Below are 7,924 nucleotides of genomic sequence, written 5' to 3'. Positions count from 1 at the left end.
TTGGATCCAAAAGTAATCAGTGAGAGAGAAAGAAAAAACCACCCTCGTTCAGAGGAACAAAGGAAAAGACCATGGAGAAAAAAATAAAGAGAATTGCAAATTGCACTGCATTGAAAACATTGTAATTTGTTCACATTAAGCTTTGATACATGTGAAATTCCAAATACAGCTAAAGCAAAATGCAGCCCACTACAGAAAAAATGAAATCTTTAATTTGCACAAAGATCTAAGTGTAACAAACATATCAAGCTATTGTCTACTGCATTACATAGAGTCAGAATATATCAAGTCTTCTTATTATTTCCATTATTTCATTTGAATTACAATTGCACCCATTGTCCAGAGGATAATTTCCAGAGATTCTATCAGTGCTTCATAGGATTCAGCATCTAAAATAGCAAGCAGCATACACAAGAGAAATGCAAGAATATTGAAACATATCAAGTGTTGGCTTCTTCCACCAGCAATCTATCTAGACAAAAAAGTAACACCTATCTGGTGCAAAACTGACATTATCACAGGCTTGGTGAAAATCCATCAGGTTTTCATAAGAGTCCCCCCTTTAAAGAACTGCATATGGAGGAAACGAGAACTGCCTCAAATTTTCTGTGCTTCCAATAAGGCTCTACTGCGTGGCTCTGAGCTCCCACTATGCACAGCCATGAAATCAAGGCACCTGACATATCTAACATTCTGAGCTTTCAGCACAGCACGAGAAGACAACAGCTAAGGAACATGCATTCTGGAAGTGCTCCATCTCGTAGTGCTTCACTAAGCGGCACACCTGCCACACACTTGCACTTTCTCATGTGGACTGCAAAATGGGATAATGCTGACTGACACCACATCCAAAATCATTATCTGTTTCTCATTTGGGCTCATTTACAGAAACAGAGATGTTAAAGGGCTGCCTTGCAAATAAAAGACAAAGCCCAAAATGCAACAGGTACAAGTGAATTGTGTTTCTTTCAGTGGGAGTCATTGCAAAAGTAATCTCTAAGTTTTTCCAGCAATCTGACCTGTTTGAAGACAGTGCTGTAGCAAAGCTCCTAATGAGACCAGGGAGCCCAAGTTGTGCACATGATGCTTCTCTGCTACAGCCATTAATTTACTGCTGGAATAAGAAGAGAGAAAAACCAGTCAGGTGAACTTCTCTTCTGCAACCTGTGTCCTCTAGGAGGTTTGCAAACACACAAAGTGTCAGCTTATGGATGGAAAGGAAAACTGCAGCCTTACAGCTACAGTTACCATGGTGCATCTGCAGCCAAAGTTTATTCTCTTAAACACTGCATGAATAAAGATGAAGAAGGAAACATTGGTCCACTATCACAGCTTGAATGAGACACAGCAGAGGGCAAAAGGGTAAACCACAAGGAAACAGTGGAATAGCAGTGGTCTTGGCATAATCCAGCTGCTTATATGGTAGGTAACTTTTGCAGGCACCAGAAATAAACTTTTATAGAAAGTCTTTGGGGAGAGTTTGCAGGCAGTTCTGCATCTGTTCATGAAATCACAGAATGATAGCATTAAAAAAATGTTAGACTTAAATGGTTTGTGGAGATTAGCAAGCGAAGGCAGAAATAAATGTTTTAATAATGCAGGAGATGAGATATGTAGGAAAGAATAAAGAGCCTTGAAAACAAAAGACAAACATCCTACATTTAATGTGACAGGATAGGTGGAGCTAGCTGATGAAGTCAAGGAAAGAAGTGACAGAGGTCAAACTGAGAGCTAAGGAAATTCTCTTTAGAGCAGCAATTACCACTGACAGAAGTGGATCAACCTGCACTGCCAAAGCTAGAAGTGTTGTTGGCATAATCAAGGTATACAAGACAAAGCTATGAGAATGGCCTGGAAGGCTAAGGGCTCTGTTTCAGCTACACTGAGCTTCAAGAGGTGAACATACAGGTCCAAGCAAAGATCAGACAGGACAAGACTTCAGTTTCATCATGGAAGTTGTAGAACCTGGATGATGACAAGACACAAAAGTAAAGTGTGTGAATTTCTGTTCTATCTAGAAGACAGAGGACTAATAAGAGGGAAGCTTTTGGAGATTATGGCTATGAATTATGGTGGTTTTGAGAGGGAAACAAAAGGAGGATTCAAAAAGTACAAGACAAGAATTCAGTGCATTCTACATAAAAGCCATGACAATACACTTAAAGGAAATATCAGTTGTTGATCCTTTTTAATTCTCTGTCTGTGTGAGCCTCACTATTACCCTGCATGCTTGTGTGTGCATGCATTAAAAACCAGAGAGAAAGTAGATTCTCAACTAATAGTTTTGACTGAAACTAACTCTTGACTGAAAAAAGGAACCTACTAAACAACACAGGGAAAGCAAAAGAACTTTAACAAACCAGCCCACAGAGAATGCAACTGCTTGTCAATTTTGAAACTGTTTTCTAAATATATTAGTAAAGGAAAAAAAAAAATAAGGGAAAAAAAATCTCAAGTGTCACTTTCCAGTTTCCTACATCCTACATCTCTTATATGAGTTTCACAGAAACATAGTATGGCTTTGCATGAAAGGGCCTGGGGAATCCATCACCTCTGGGCAACATATTTCCATGTCTTACCACCATCATTGTAAAAAACTGCTTCATTATATCTAATCTAAATTTAACATATTTTAGAATCACAGGCAGTTTTTTGGGTTTTGCATCATAAATCCTTTAGAATGTAGCAATGGACAAAGCAGATCTTCAGCAGCTCTTGCAATTTCCATAACAGCCTATGACTACTTTGAGAAGCAGGATTTTTTCAAATCCACAGAGTCATACAGAACCTGAAGCCCTGAGGCAGCTGAGCCAGCCGATCTGATAACAACACTGTTATCAGAATTTATGAAAATTTATTGTGATCAGGCCACTGATAAAACATCTGTTTTAAAAGTGTGCTCTGCCAACCCTTTAAAAAAGTAAGGAGTGGAATCCAAAGAATAATCTCATCTGAAGTCCTGGAAATTATGGAGCACCTCTTCTTTGAATACATTTCCAAACACACACATCCCCAAGGACGGTAAACAGGAAAATCAGCACTGAATTATTAAGCTTAAGCCACACTTAGCCAACCTACAGACTAACTACCTGTAGAGAGTGGCAAAAATAATCTCTCTAGAATTTAGTAAAGTTTTTGGAAGCTGAACAAGTATGGGCTGGAAGAACAGACTCCTAGGTAGGCTGAAAATAGGCTGGACTGCAGGGCTCAAAGAATACTGCTGGGCACCAACTGCACAATGGTTGGCTGTCCAAAGTGAGAAATGTTTGCCAGTGGTTGATACCAAGATCTGTGTTGTTTAATAACACCTGGGCAATAACAATGAGCTTCCAGAATAGTGCAAAGTTTTGCACCTGGGGCAAAGTAAACCCACGCTGGGAAGCAGATGGATAAGTTTCAGCTCAGAAGAAAAGGATCTGTGAGATACAGCAGACACCACCCTGAACAGGGCTACAAATGCTCACTCATAATGACCAAGGCAAACTGAACACTTGACTGTACTGACAAAACAATGGGAGTTGTTACCCTCCTCTACTTGGTGTTGGCAAAGCATCAGGAATCTGTGCCCGTTTCCAGGTAAATATGGAGAATTTGAGAACATCCAGAGAAGGATCACTAAGATGGCCATGGCCTTAGAGAATATGATTCCTAAGAATCAAGTGAGGGAGCTGAGCTTCTGTAGTTCAATGAAGAGGCCAAGGATTGCTAGAAGAAATACAATGCCAATGGAGTCAAATTCTCCTTGACAGCAGCAGGTGAAGTAACAAACTGTCTTGACCACAATCTGCAGCTTTGGAGATTCCAAGTGGACATGAGCAAAAGCATACTACAAATTTATGTCCTAAAGCTGCCAAATTTATGCTAGAGCATCAACACATTTCCCAGTCAACCACCTTGTACCCAAAGTGCAGACACTAACGCCACCACCCTTTTTGTCAACACCAAGCTTCTATCTGACTATTAGATTTAATAGGCCAAACATCTCCGACTGAAAGACCTTTCTTGAAAAGGCATTATAGCAGAAGTTCAATCAGCATAAGGCCTCCAAAACCTGTAGTGACTTACTCTGAAATTTTTTTTGTGCAGGGGATGACAGGAAAAAGGAGTAGAGATTGAAATAGGGAGCATGTTACCCTTCCTACATTTATAATATCCTGTGAAGTTACCACAAAAAGGGATTTGCAGGTCTGAGCTGTCATTGCATAACATTTCAAAGCCACAGTCCTCTCTCTGTGATTCCCTTCTAGCCCAGATCTGTAAGTTTCCCACTCAGAGAAGGAAAACCCAAGGCCCTCTATTTGTAGCTACACACTATGCCTGCAGTCAAACTGTCAACATCTAAGCACTCATGTATACAGGTACATATTTTAATTCTTTCTCCCACAGGCATAATAAGTATTATTAAGTCTAGGGCAGACAGCAGATTTTTAAAAGGCTTTAGTTATATCAATAGTAAGTTTGAATGGTTTTTTAGTCTGCTGTAGTAAGGCAGTAAAATATAATAGCCTCTTAACTGACACATTGTTATCAGTCTTATTACGGCTTTCTTCGTGCCTGTCAGTGGATTATGGTAATTTTTTTAGTCACAGGTCTAATCAAAGTAGAAGACTCTAAGCTACTGACAGCTCAGGAGAGCTGTAACTGCTTACATAATACTGTCATGAAATTCTAACACAGGCAGAAACTTCAGCATCTCTCCAGTCCAACTCTTCTCCTTAAACAAAGCAACTGTTAGAACAACCGGTTCCTTTTCATGCCAAAGCAACAAAGAAAATCCTATGGTTTCCCTCAAATTACTAAAATATTCATAACAAGAAACCTTGTTCTTCCAGGCAGCTGGTGTGATGCACTCTAGAGATGGCTTTGTGTTCAGGATTGTAAACTCATCTTAATATCTACCTGTCCAAAACAGCTCTTTGCTTATTTCTGAAGAGCTGGTCAAGTTAAACCATTACCCCACATAGCAAACATTCCTTTGTACAACTGAAACACCACCTTCTCATTCAAGCAAGCAAGGTGGAATTAATTTTTTATTCAAAGAACCAAGGAAGAGCTTGGTGCAAGCATTGTACAGTGGCTTAGAAGGGAAACAGACAGATATTGGCCAGGACCACAGACTGAAAGCTGAATTGATGCATAGATTTAGAGTGTATACAAAACACTGCATGAAGGCAGCTCACAACATCTCTCCAAAAGAAGTAAGAGAGTAGAGGAGCTTTCACTTTCTTCATGGGTACCTCACATGCCAGCTGCAGCAATGGTCAGTGACCCACTGTATCCATCACTGCAACCACTAAAATACTTCTAATTGAAGAATGGGATTATGCTAGTGCTTAGCTGATGGGATCTTGAAGCACCACCAATCAAAATTTAAAAAAAAAACAAATAAAAAAACCAAACAAACAAAAAAAAAACAAACAACCAAACAGCAAAAAGCCCCAACAAACAACAAAACAAAACCTAAAAAAACCAACCAAAGGGGAAAAACCCCACCAAACAAACAAACAAACAAACAAACCCAAACCAACCAACCAAAAAAACCCCACACCAAAACCCACAAGACACCAGATAATAGACTGGAGGCACATATCAGCAATCCAAGAAAGTAACACCTGCTTCTGCTATGGAAACCAAGAATAACAAATTCTTGAAGTGAGTAGGAATGTTGCCACAGCCTGGTTTTCATTCATTTACCCTTTGCATATAAAGCCAGGTTGTTAGTGTCCTGAAGCTTGATCTGATGGTGAGTGACATTCCTCCAATAAAATAATTTCTTGTTTTCCTCATGAATGTGTTGGATGTCAGACAAACAAACAACACAGGAGCCATGCACAGGAGCCATGCACTATGGGGGTGTCTATGAAAGAACCTAGTCACAAGATGTAGTCATTCCTGAGCATGACAGAATGGGTCTGAAGAGAGGCCTCAATATATTTCAGTATTTCCAAGTCTTCTCATTCCCCTTCAAACATTTTTTTTATTTTGCTTGACTTACAGACAGCTAAAAAAAAGCCAAAATCAAAAACAAGCCTAGACAAGTGAGTTAAAGATTTGATCTTCACATAAAATAATACAGGCAGGTACTGAAACGCTGCCTGATACTACATTTCTATTACCCACAATAGTACAAATCATGCCCAAACTGCTTTATAAAGCAATGCAAAATACTTAGAAAACAATATGGATTTTTCTTTTTATTGTGTGCAAGCTGAGATGAGTTTTATTTTTTAAAATCTGTTTAAATTCCTGGCTACTTCAATGGCCACAGTATTATCAGTCAAGTATAATAAGAACTCCACAGAGCTTCATGAGTCACAGTATTGGATACAAAGCCAGCTGATGTCAAGGTGAAATATTATCTTCTCATTGACTTTAAAGGGTTTTGAATCAAGCCTATAGCAAAAGGCATGAAGTGAAGCAATGCAAAAACACTTGAAATAAGATAAACCACATCTTAAGATTAAAGACAAATTATTATACGATACAGAATCTCCAGCACTTACTGTTTATCCTTGTAGGATTTAATGCTATTTTCTATAGTTTCCATTCTGCAATGAACTAAGGTTATCAGCAATAAAGATTTCTGTAAGACATTTCACCCTGCTTTTGCAAATCCTTAACCTTTTCCACCAGATTTTGATATAGACTTCAATATCATCCATAATTTTTAAAAGCATACTAATTTCAGAAACTATTGAAACAAGCTTTATCATAAACAAGTCAAAGTGCAACTTGAGGGCAGAAAGCAGTGAAATCCGAAATATTTTCAAAATAAAAGTGATACAGGGTTAGCTTTTGTGGCTGAAGGAAAGGTGTTGCAAGTAGCACAATGGGGTTCAAATTATATAGGTGAAAAAATAACTTTACTAAAATCCTTCTTTTTATAGGTCTCAGGGTTTACTGTCAGAATTTACTGGGGGAAGGGGAGAGAATCTAGTTATTCAGTAACCAAGTTCTAACTGACCAGCACTACCCAACATGAATTCTAACTAGTGTCAATGAAGTATCTTAAAAGTAGTTTTCGATTGGTTGGTGATAGGCTCTGGGCAAATACTACATGAGCTTTTTTCATGGTTTTTTTTTTTTTTAATGCATTCCTTGTGAATTAGAAAATCTATCCAAACTGGAAGAAATTTTTTCAAAGCTCATATCAATACTCATCTTCTGTTAACAGCTATAAAATTCCACCTCATTAACATATGACAGAAATACTATTGTAGTTAATACTTCAGATTAATGCCCAGAAGTAATAAGCGAGATATCAATAGAAGCAAGAATTGCTTTTCTAAGGGAAAGCCACAGCAAATACCAAAACTGAAAACTACTGAGATTTGGGATGTAGTCATGTGCCACACTGTAACACACATCGATTCCAGGTTCCGCTCTGACCGCACCGTGCCCCTATACCCTAATCACACTTTGCAGCCTGGCACTCCACTGCATGTAAAATAACACATGGAAGTACAACAGGATGCCAGCTTGACTGCCAAGTCCTGCCACTGCACAGCAATGCATTAAAATTAACATTTTTTGTTTACTTTCCCCAGGTGGTAGTCTCTGTCTTCCCAGTGACAGGCTTTCCGTGGGGGCACGTGAAAATTTAAGGTGCTGGAAGGTTTAGCTGACAGCAAAACATATACTTCTCACTATCACAGGAAAGACAACTACTGACTGCAAAACTCACTCTAAACCATGCCCTCTAAAGATAACTGGCCAAATGCTAAGAACGCCTCTGAATTCCCTGGAATAGAACTTATTTCCCCCCTACTCTGCTACCACCCTTTAAGGTTCTGTTTGTAAAAGTGGCAGAGAGTAGGCAATTTAATTTATGCTGATATGGGCCCAATAAAGGAGCGACAGCTAGCAGAAGGAGCTGAGAGGAGAAAAGTATACAAATTAAATATGGATTACTTGACATCAACTT

The sequence above is a fragment of the Onychostruthus taczanowskii genome, unplaced genomic scaffold (genome assembly GCF_017590055.1).
Source record: "Onychostruthus taczanowskii isolate IOZ18803 unplaced genomic scaffold, ASM1759005v1 scaffold12, whole genome shotgun sequence".
Lineage (NCBI taxonomy): Eukaryota > Metazoa > Chordata > Aves > Passeriformes > Passeridae > Onychostruthus > Onychostruthus taczanowskii.
The sequence above is the reverse complement of the archived record's forward strand: the minus strand, read 5'-3'. Positions refer to the sequence as shown.